We start from the raw sequence: 11298 nt of genomic DNA on the forward strand, positions 1-11298 counted from the left end.
GTCCAGCTCGCGATGCTTAGAATATTTAATACTAATGTTAAATCAGTGCTCTTCTACGTATGTGAAACTGGAAGACTAACAAAAGGACTGCAACAGAAAATCTAGGTATTTAGGAACAAATGCCTAAAGACAAATATGTAAAGTTTGGAGGGCAATAAAAACAAACAACACGCAGTTACTGGAGTGTACTATCCTGAGAACAACAACACCTCAGGTAAAGAAACGAGCATGGCAATAGATTGGTCCGACATGAAGAAAGCCTCAAAATACCATAAACAGAGAGGGATTGGATTGGAATTCACGAGGACACCGAAAACAAGCTGGAGAAGAATAAGAATGAAAGAACTATAGAAAATATCGGTAAGACTCGGAATAAGGCAAACAAAAAGAGGAAAAGAAAGAACTGCCCAAAATAGAGTGAGGTGTAGAACAACTGTGGTAGACCTATGATCGACAAAACAAAGAACAAAGAGGACTGAATCAAGTGGGTCATTCTCAAAATATGTCCAATTCCTTGGTTGGTGTTTTGAAAAAAAAAATTGCAGAAATGAATGTTCTAGATTTTTTTTTTGTCCGGATTCCAAATAATCATCGTTCAAAATATCTTCACAGTAAGTAGAGGACAAGTCCGTCAAAAGTCAAGATGTGTCTTTAAATTCATCCGCAAATGTCTTGGTATAACACAGATTGTTTTAGTCACTATAAGAAAGGAATTAGTCATATAGATCATTTTTAAACATTATACAGTTTGCAATGTAATATGGGTTCAAAACTATGAAAACAAAATATATTTAAGCTTCGTGATTTTCGCTATTGGTCTTCTAATATCCAGGTGCGAAATGTAGTCAAAATCAACCACGTAAATTCTCAAGAATAATGCCTCATTTCAAAATATTCTTTGAATTTCTGTTATGGCATCATAATGCCGGTGTGAAGCATCAATACTGGAACAATCATTTTAAAAAGAAATGTTTCATCATGCAATTATTGAACTTTTTATCGTGTGTTATACCGTGGACAAATTTGTTATACCAAGGAAAATTTTCAAGAATATTAACCACCTATTAAACACTGTAGAAACTCCTGGCATTCCGATTGAATGCCAATCAATTTTGAAAGGGGAAGCAAAAACTAAAACACACACTGAAAACCAAATACCATCTAGAAAAGAAAAGAAAATACATCATTAATACATAAATGTCCATGAGATAAAATTAAATGTCCTTTGTGTAACAAATGTTGTCTTTGGTATAACATAAATATTGCAAAACCATGTTTTTTTTTCAATGCATAATGCATAAATGTCCATGGAATAACAAAATAATTGTCCCATGTTCTTTCGCCTGATGTATTCCCTAACCCCCTCCAACAAGGATTTCATAGCGGCTTAGGATGTCTGAAAGCCTCTTTTATCTTTCATGAAACTATATTCCACAATATGGAATTACACAGTAATGTTTATTCTGCCTCCTTTGATAGCCGTAGAGCTTTCGATACAGTCTTGCGTAAAGCCCTAATGTATAAATTATATAATATGAAAATAAGGGGCAAAGCTTGGTGTATCATTGATGAGTTGTACCCAAAAACTGAAAGTGCATTTGTATAATGAATCAATGCAAATCTAGATATTTTACTCTTGATGGAGGGGTACATCAAGGAGGTGTATTATCTGGTATGCTATATTTAGTCTTCATTAATGATTTACTAAATGAACTCGAAACATATAATCCCAAAAATGGGGGTTGACTATATAACTCCTTGTGCACCATGTCTTCCTGACGATATTGTTTGCTTAGCAAATTCGCCGGTTAAACTCCAACAGATGCTTGATATATGTTCTAATTATGCTAATAAGTGGAGATTCCAGTTTAGTGCTACAAAACCATGCATTATGTGTTTCAGCAAAAATAGATCTAAATCTCACTTTCAATGGACACTTAACAAACAATGCATTCCTATAATGGATAAATATACTTACCTGGGCATTGAGGTGTGTGATAACTTAAAATCTATAGCTAGAATCAATTCCGCCTGCAGGAAAGGTCGTAATTCGTACTTTGCAATTACTAACATTCGAACAGAAAACATCAATCCAATAGCAATACTTAAACTTTATAAATTTGTGCCTACATGCTTATATGGCTGTAAATTTTGGACTAGTTTGATAAATCAAGACATTATTCAGCTTAATCGTCTCCAACACTTCTTTGTAAAGGACATTCAGAGGCTCAAGCCCCGAACAAGGACGGATATGTGTGAAAGTATGTTAGGACTAAACCCATTAATATGCAAAGTGGAAAAAACGAAAACTGTAATTTTTGGGAAACCTTGTAGAATGGAACCAAAGAGCATATCGAAACAAATTTTTCTTAATCGACGTTTTACCTGTTTACCAAATATCAACTCAATTTTACACATGAAATTGACAAATTTTCCAATAAAAGGTGGGGTTCCAACCCTCTGCACTTCCTCTGGAGCCGCCACTGACAGTTCCTCCCTATATAGCAACTTAAATAATATTCATCTAGTTATTTGGACATTATTTGCTAGGTTAAAACTTTTTTTAGATTTTCATGTAAAAAAGCAATCGAAAAACGAACAAAAAAAAAAAAAAAAAAAAACAACAACAACAAAAAAACCAAAAAACAAAAAAAACAAAAAAAAAACCAAAAAAACAAATGATATTGCAAATTAATTTCGATAAGCTGCACTCGTGCTTTAAAGAGGAATGTTTTATCAGCAACAGGAGAATCACATACTGCATAGTTCAGAAAAAGGGTGTTTATAAAAAGAACTCATAACCAAAAATATCGAATAAGGAAGGCAAATTTATCACCAAAAATTGTTTTCTCTGACACCGACTCAGGGATTTATATTACACTAATACTCCAATATACACTCCCTGAGTTTTTATCTCAGATGAAGGCCAGTTTCTAGAAAAGTCTTTCTTCACATGCCGAATTGTTTTCCTTACTTAGTATATGGTGTCTTATTCTTTCTGTTGTCAGCTGGTAAACATGCAAGAACTGTACCTTTATGTTTATATAAAACATTTTTGGATCATTTTATCAGAACATTTTTTACACCCTGTTTCCCGTGCATTAATTTGGTTTAGTAATGATGTGGAAAAGAATCCTGGTCCAACAGAAAATGTACATGAAATAAGCATTTTCCATCTGAATGCGAGAAGTGTACGAAATAAACTTGATTCCATCCAAATACTTTCACATAATGCTTCAGTAAGTGGTATAACAGAAACCCATCTAGATGAAACAATCGCTAGTAGTGAACTTATAATTCCTGGTTATCATCACAAAATATTTCGCAATACAGAAATTTTGTTTAGGGGCTGAGTTATGGTTTATATTGCTGATCATTTACATGCCGAACGAAGACTTGATTTGGAATTCGTGAATGGCGAATTAATCTGGTTCGAACTAATATTTCCCAGATATAAGATATTGGTATGTGTTGTTTATAGGTCACCGGGGGCAACATTGCCTTTTTGGGATAATTCCATGCGTCACTGGAAAAAGCTTTCGAATCATCACCGAGAATACTGATCACTGGTGATTTAAATGTTAACTTATTGGTTGAAAGAAGCCATGTTCTGAATAAAATAATGAATATTTTTAATTTGAAAAATTGTATTTCCGAAGCTACGCGTCAAGGGGCATTACTTGACCCTATTTTAGTGTCCGACGAGTGTGAAATTTCTTTTTCTGGTGTAATCGCAGTGAATACAATTGTAAGCGATCATGATGCCACTACAGCATCAATGACAATTCCTTGCAACTTCATAAGATCATATCAAAAGATTTAATTTTCATGGATTTAAAGACAAAATTGACATTACTAATTAGGATGATTTTTATGGTATCCCAAGATGTTGATGATATGACTTCTTAATTTACCGCTAAATATTTAGAAATTGCTAAGGAGTTAAAGGTTACAATTAGATCTAACGACAAACCGTGGTTTAATTCTTCAATCCGTAAAGAAATGAGAATTCATGATCGATTTCACAAGCAATTAAAAATAAAGAAAACTCCACAATTAAAAGCAAAATACAAGCGCCAAAGAAACAAAGTCAATAACATGATGTCATATGCTAGGGAACAATACCTAATAAATGCTAATGAACTTCTCGACAAAGAAAAATCAATAATAGTCTAGTAAACCTGGCGAAAATTAGGAGTCAATCTCAAAATAATTGCTACAAAGTCTTTAATGACTGAAAAAGACAGAGCAGACATACATTATTCACATAATAAAAATATACAACAATATAATTTTCGGAAAAGCCTTTTTTTAGGGTGAAAAATGTGTTTTTTATTGAAAAATCGTGGAAAACTGGAAATTGCAAAATTAAATTTTCTCTAGAAAATGCAAATTAATATTTTCCTAAAAAAACGACTTTGTTGTAACTAAAGCTAAGGTACGAGATCTTTTACCACTATTTTAGAGCAAAAAATAGTTTATTGGGGTGAAAATTAAGGATTTTAATGACAATTCACGACAAACAGGAAATGTGAAATTCGCCATATCCTCAGAACATGAATGCGTAGTTTTTTTCAATATTGGATTTGCAACAAAAAGTGTAATAAGTAAATTGTTTTGACCAACATATCTTGCATTTAAGAATTTTTTCACAAGAAAAATATTTTTTGTGGGAAAAATGGGGTTTTATTGAAAAAATACGAAAAAACCGAAAAATCAGAAAATTAACATTTCCTTATATTGACATCGGTATTTCTTTACCCATATTAATTGGTATGTATTTTATAATAGGTTGTAATTGTAAAAGATAACAAAGTTTTTTTTTTACACAAAAGGTTGGATTATATAAACTTTGGGGGAAAAAGGGGTGTGTGAAAGGGTTTTGATTAAAATTCAGAATAAAAGAAAATCTCAAATTGAACATTTGTTTTAGGATAGCATGCTTTTATACAGCTAACGATATCAATTTAATGAATTTAATAGAATATCAGTATTATCCTTTTAACCACAATTGCTTTCAATACATCAAATGCGGTGTAAAATTATTTGTCATGAAAAATCCTAGAAAACGAAAATTTAATTATAATGAGATTTATAAGTATCTTTTACGATAGGAGTTCACATTTAAAAAAAAATATTAACAGTTTCTGATTTTCACTCAAGTGTGTGTACACGTTGACGGCCGTTGAAGATCAAATTACAGGTCTCCATTTTCCAGGTCTATTAATTCCTCCGATATCCTACTTGTGTTAGAGCAGTTGACTCCCCTGCATTCGCCACAGCCACTTAAACAAGCGATGCCATTCTTTCGACATGTACATCTACGATTGTCGCAGTCGGTCTTGCAATTACAATGAATTATTTTCAAGAGAAGGTCGGATGCAGGCTGTTTGACATTTCAATTGGGTACAAATTGTTATTTCGTTTAGTCCAGCCCCAATCTGTAGGGTCTAATTCCGCAGGCGATTTTCCTTTCCAATATTGGCATTGAAGGTATACCCTCATCGAATGAAAATTCGCTGCATCGATTGTTGGTGGAAGACTTTGTACCTGTACGACTGAACACCTATTTGCAGCCATTGTTTTTTTTTTTTTTTTTTTTGGTGAACTTTCTCCATCTTAATAGGTCTAATCCTTCTAACGGCATCCCACCATACAAAGCAACGAGGACCACTTCTCCAGCTTTGCATATGGCTTCTCTACTGCTATCGTCCTTTAAAAATGTCTCATCATGCGCAAGGAGTGAATGATCTGATATGATTTTTCATAGCGACAGCTTTTTCGATTCCATGCAAACGACTTGTAGTATCGCATCCTGTAATTGCATGAATTAGAGGAAGATGGTGACACAAGTCCCATCCAAGTACTTCCTGGGTTTTGGATATATTCCAAACTTTTATAGTCTTGATAGGAACTTTTTTGTCCGATGTGAAATATATGTTGTTGCTTTCTTTATTGGCATAATGACAGAGCAACACTAGTAAATCGGTGTCCTCTCCATATTCAACAACTTGTCCTATTTCTGATTTTCAACTGCTGTCTGGACAATGAGCAAGTCCGCATCACCATCTGCTTGTATCGCATCGATGTTGTTCTCTTTGAAGGTCTTGACAAAATTTTGTAAAATCGTTCTTTATTAGATTCGTTCATCAGGAATGTTTCCTTCTTTATTCTCAGTGGCATATCTACCGTAAATGAAATTGTATTCAACTGAACACCTTTACTGCGTCTCAGATGTGTGATATCTTTTGTCAAAACTGTTTTATAGCAATCCATGACAACCACTGGATTGTAAAATCTTTTTTTCACGTGATCCACATATTTGCTACATATATTAGAGAATGTCTGGCCTCTAGTCCATGGTATTCTGTGTAAGAGGGACCCTCCATCAATAACATGTATGGCATTATTTTGAGGTACTTCTGATGACTGGCAATCTCCCATAGTCCAAATAGCATCTCCTAGTGTGGCTTTTGCCGCTTGTTTTGGAAGGCCGTTTGCTTTAAACATGGATAATGGGAAACTCGAAAGTTCATATGAAAACAGCTCTGAAGTATTAGTTAACATGTCCTGTCCAACGGCAGTTAAACGCTAAAACATAAGTTGAGGATCAACCTGGGTTTGCTGTATAATGCTTGGATTTGTAGGTCTTTTTGTTTCCAGGGTAACGACTTGATCTTTCTTTTTAAACGATATCTCTGATATTGTCTGTCCAGCTATTCCATTTACGATTTCCTCTTCAACTTCCCTTGCATTATCTACGTTTACATCGGAATCAGCTACCATTCCAATTTCAATATTACGCAATGTCTTTTCATCCGTAAATGGACTCCTCTCCTTTAAGAAATCAAGGATAGTGTTTTTATCTTTGGTATCTCTGTCTGTTCTTGCTTTTGAACTTTGTACGTGTTGTTCGCTTGTTTGATACCCTGTTCCAGTGAGCTTCTGCATTGCTAAGTTGTATTCAGCTAGTGTCGGCATAGATAATTACCATTGTGCTTGTTGAGCCTCTCCCATCCCTCTGCCTCTCGTTAACCCGCCTGTTGACTTTACGCTTCTCATCAGAACCTGTTCAATTACCAAATCAGTTGATAGACCAGACCAATATCTATCAGTTCTATGTAAAACATGTTTTCCTTCCAAGAAATGAGCGTGAACATTTGGGTGATGAACTTCAAGATCTTACATTTAGGATAGATAAAAGAATGCTCACTTTGTATATAGGTTGTGTCCAGCTGCGGCCAAGTAGGGTAACATCTCCTGTAGTGTAGTTAGATGTAATATCCAATCTCCCGTCCTCTCGGCTAGTAGAAATCGTTTTAAGATAGCAACCATGTCGGAAATGCATAGCCATAATTTTGATGTCCTGGATTTTTCAAGGTCTTTCTTTTTTTCATTTACTAGTTGTTCGATGGTTTTGAAGCTTTCATTTTCAAGCATTGGGTTTATGGAAATTTCTTTCTCGATAACTTTGTCATACAAGTCGCATGTTTGGCCTAAGCGGTTATCTTTATAAACAACATTCATATTTTCATCTTCAGTCAGATCTACCTCGAATGTTCCTTCTGATATAAGGGTGTGTAAAGCAGAGTCAACAAGCAAAAATCCTCGAACCGCACGAGATACTGCTTTTCCTGATACCATATGCGTTACTGCGTTGGGTGCGTAAACAAGTTCAAGAATTTCTCTCAGGCCAGACCCAGACATTATCCGTCCTATGCTTCCAAGGAAGCTCATCTCAGTGTGAAAAGCACCAAGAAGAACGATGATGTTATTACAGTCTTCTCCATAGGTAATCGTGACAGCTTCCCAATACAGTGGCTGGTCAAAAGTAACGATTGGTGTTCTGTTGTAGCGTGCAGCTTCATTTGATATAAACATCAATGTAGAGTATATACAACTCATATCGCTTGGATTCATATCATTCATTGGCAAGAACTTAACATCTGAAATGCCTGAATAGTTCCCATTTTGTACCATCTGCGTAGTACCAGACCAACCGGGTATAGGTGATTTAAGTGGTCGAATTGCATCTTTAAGAATCTCGATCTTCCAAAAGTTGTTGGTGCTTGTTATTTTTCTAAGCTCTGGAAATTTCATCTAAGTAAAAGCTTTATGTTTTTCAGCATTGTAGAATAACATATTGATATGGCCACACGCAATTAAATCCTCGTTTGACACATCTAATTTTGGAATGTTTAGTGGAGATTTCGGCAATCCTGGAGTAAGACAAGATATAATACCCATACCGTGAAATGTATCGTTTCCATCAATTGTATCTATGTTATGGTCCACATTGTCCGCTACATACTGAAGACAGTGGGTTGTATCTAGAGGCTGAATATTTTCATTGTCTCTTGAAATAACTGCAGAGGACTCAAACTTCTGAACCTCAGAATAAGACGAACAAAACCCCATATTGTGTAACGTGTCTATTAGAAACCTTGAGCCAAACATGTGATGCATTTGTACCGCAAGACCAATCTGTAGAGGTTCGATTGTTAGTCTGGGTCTGGCTGCCTGAAGTATTGTTTAACCTATTGCGTTGACCGTGATTGATGAATCCTCTTCCGAAAAAGTCGTCTTTAAAAAGGTAGTAAGATTATCTGGTACATGAGAGTCAGTTGTCAAGATGTCATTTATGCTTGGGTAGAATTTATTACTGACTGGCATAGAGCGTATCTCAGCTTTGATAAGGGTAGCTGCTGTATTGATTAGAAACATTTTGGTCTCTTCATCTGATCTTTGACACATTGATTCGTTGTAGAAGTCATGCAAGATGTTAGATGCATTTTGACGGAAAGTGACAACATTTTCCTTTCGATTTAATTCAGTGATCATAATTGATGATCCGTAGTGCTCCTTTGTACTGTTGAGTATATGCTTCTTCTCCGCATTTTTCTCTCATCATATCAACCAGGTCTTTGATGGGAACTTGTTCATCTTCATTTTCTTCCAAGTATTGAAGAACCTCTAGAAAATAATGGTGTCGATGAGTTGGTCGTCCTCTTTTTATCTGAAATTTGTCGGTCTTAGGTGAAAACATTTGAGGCCTATTTTTCCCTGAGCGGAAGTACATGTATTATGATATACTTTCATTTTTTGTTGTTGTATTTCTTAAATTTACGTATGTGGAATATTAGAATCTTTGAATTTAATTTATGAAATTAGTACTTTTTTAATATAATTTTTTTATTGGATTTGTGTATTATTTTATATTCTTAAAAACAAATGTTGGAAGTTTCTATTTATTGTCACATATTGTAGAATGATTCCATCGTATTTTCCAAAATTTAAACAAGATATAGATTAGATATGACACCGATATGCTGTGTATAATGTAACTAAAATACATACCTGAGATATAAGTATTTAGCATATTTAATTCCTGGGGCTTTGTCGTAATGATAACTTCAACCTGAAATAAGGCAAATCCATTAGAAATGGCTCAACTTGCAGGACTTATTAATTTTACTTTTCTTTACATCATTTGTTCAATTCCTGTTTTGTTTTTTTATTTAATTTTTTTTGTTTCATGTTATTGTCATTTTGTTTGGTTTTGTTTTGTTTTGTTTTGTTTATTTGGTTTGCTCTGCTTTTTTTTTTATCCTTTTTTTCCTTTTTTTCATGCAATAATATCATAAAAAACATGAAATTCAGCATTAGAAAATAATAAAATTTCATAGTTTCTAATGCGAAATTTTTTTAGATTAATTTTATCATCAATATGAAAATTGTGGGTTTTTTTTCTAATTTTCGACAGAAAACAGCACATACCTGTCATATACTGACTTTTCAAAAATTTCTATTTCACTCGAATAATTTTGAAACTGCTGAGGTCTTGCTGATTTGCTAAAATGAAAATAGGACATTAAGATAACTAATTTTCACAGTTTTATGAGTTCAATTACAAATAAATCTTTAATTACAATACATTTTTGTTAATTTGGCGTTCCATACGCGGGTAACTATCTTTATAAAAGCCCTGTTTTAACTTAACTAATATAATTTAAAGTGTTTTTTTTCTGGTAAACTAATGCTATAAAATATAGATAAAAGGTTTATTTATCTTGATATCAATTTAAACGCTCTGTAATTCGTATTTATCAACTTACGGTGCTGACAAAGGGAGATAACTTTATTAACCGGGAAAATATATATTTCTACTGACGTGAATATCTTTATTTACAGTCTGTGAATATATTTTGGTTATAGAATTAAGTTGAATCAATTATATATATATAAATGTGGTGAAAGGTGTACGCACAACCGTTAATTAACCTACCAATTTTGATTTCTATACCGTCACCGCTGATATGACATCATCTATGGAAGCCGGTTTCGGAAACAAAAATAGACGAAATATCACGGTTTTTATTTTTTATTTTTAAGCATGTTCCGAAAATTATATTTTGCTATATTTTTGATATATTGATCCTATATGATATCTTTACAATATACAAAAGAAAAAAAAATTGTGTAGCAATTTCTTTGAGGTCGCGTAATAGGTTGACTAGACTATAAATCCAAAATCCTACTGGAGTTTAGTTAAAAAACTCGAAGGTGAATACAAAGTCCAAAACATTCCTCCCCTAATAAACAATACAGGTAGATTCATAGTAAATGAAAAAGAAAATGCAAATCTGCTAAACGAATTCTTTTGTTCGATATCCAACATAGACCATTCATACCATGATCTACCACATTTTGGAACTCGTTGTGTAAATAATCTAGATATTGATCAAATTAACCCCCAATGAAGTTCAAGATGTTCATGAGACGCTACAGTTAGGCAAAGCTACTGGCAATGATTGTATTAGCCATCATATGTTAAAATATACTGCTTCAAATGCATGTTATCTCCTGTGTATTATATTCAACAAATCACTTAGGGATGGTAAATATCTGTCTACCTGGAAATCTGCTAATGTACTAGCTCTTTTCAAAAAAGGGTTAAAATCAGATCCCACTAATTATAGACCAATTTCATTGTTAAGTTGTGCTGGTAAAGTCTTCGAACGTGTTATTTACAAATATATGTATAATTGTCTGGTAGATAATTAATTAATTTACCGGTTCCAATCTGGATGTATGCATGGACACTCTACAGTTTATCTGCTAATTTATTAAAATGGATTGAAAATTATATGGCAAACAAAAACCAAAAGGTATTAATAGGAAATTGTCTATCAGATATAGGTACTATTAAAGGAGGTGTTCCTCGAGGGTCAGTGCCAGGACCTCTTTTTTTCTTATTGTATATAAATGACATTGCTGACAATACCACAAGTCTATCCA

General features: G+C 33.7%; 1 pseudogene; it reads right to left on the minus strand.

The window, feature by feature from the left end:
• Positions 1–4770: 4770 nt before the first annotated feature.
• On the minus strand, positions 4771–9079 carry LOC148598318 (uncharacterized; annotated as a pseudogene).
• Between the last annotated feature and the right edge of the window lie 2219 nt (positions 9080–11298).

The sequence above is a fragment of the Perna viridis genome, chromosome 14, assembly GCF_037379345.1.
Source record: "Perna viridis isolate PV_CMFRI_1.1 ecotype Kerala chromosome 14, ASM3737934v1, whole genome shotgun sequence".
In the NCBI taxonomy this organism is placed as follows: Eukaryota; Metazoa; Mollusca; class Bivalvia; order Mytilida; family Mytilidae; genus Perna; species Perna viridis.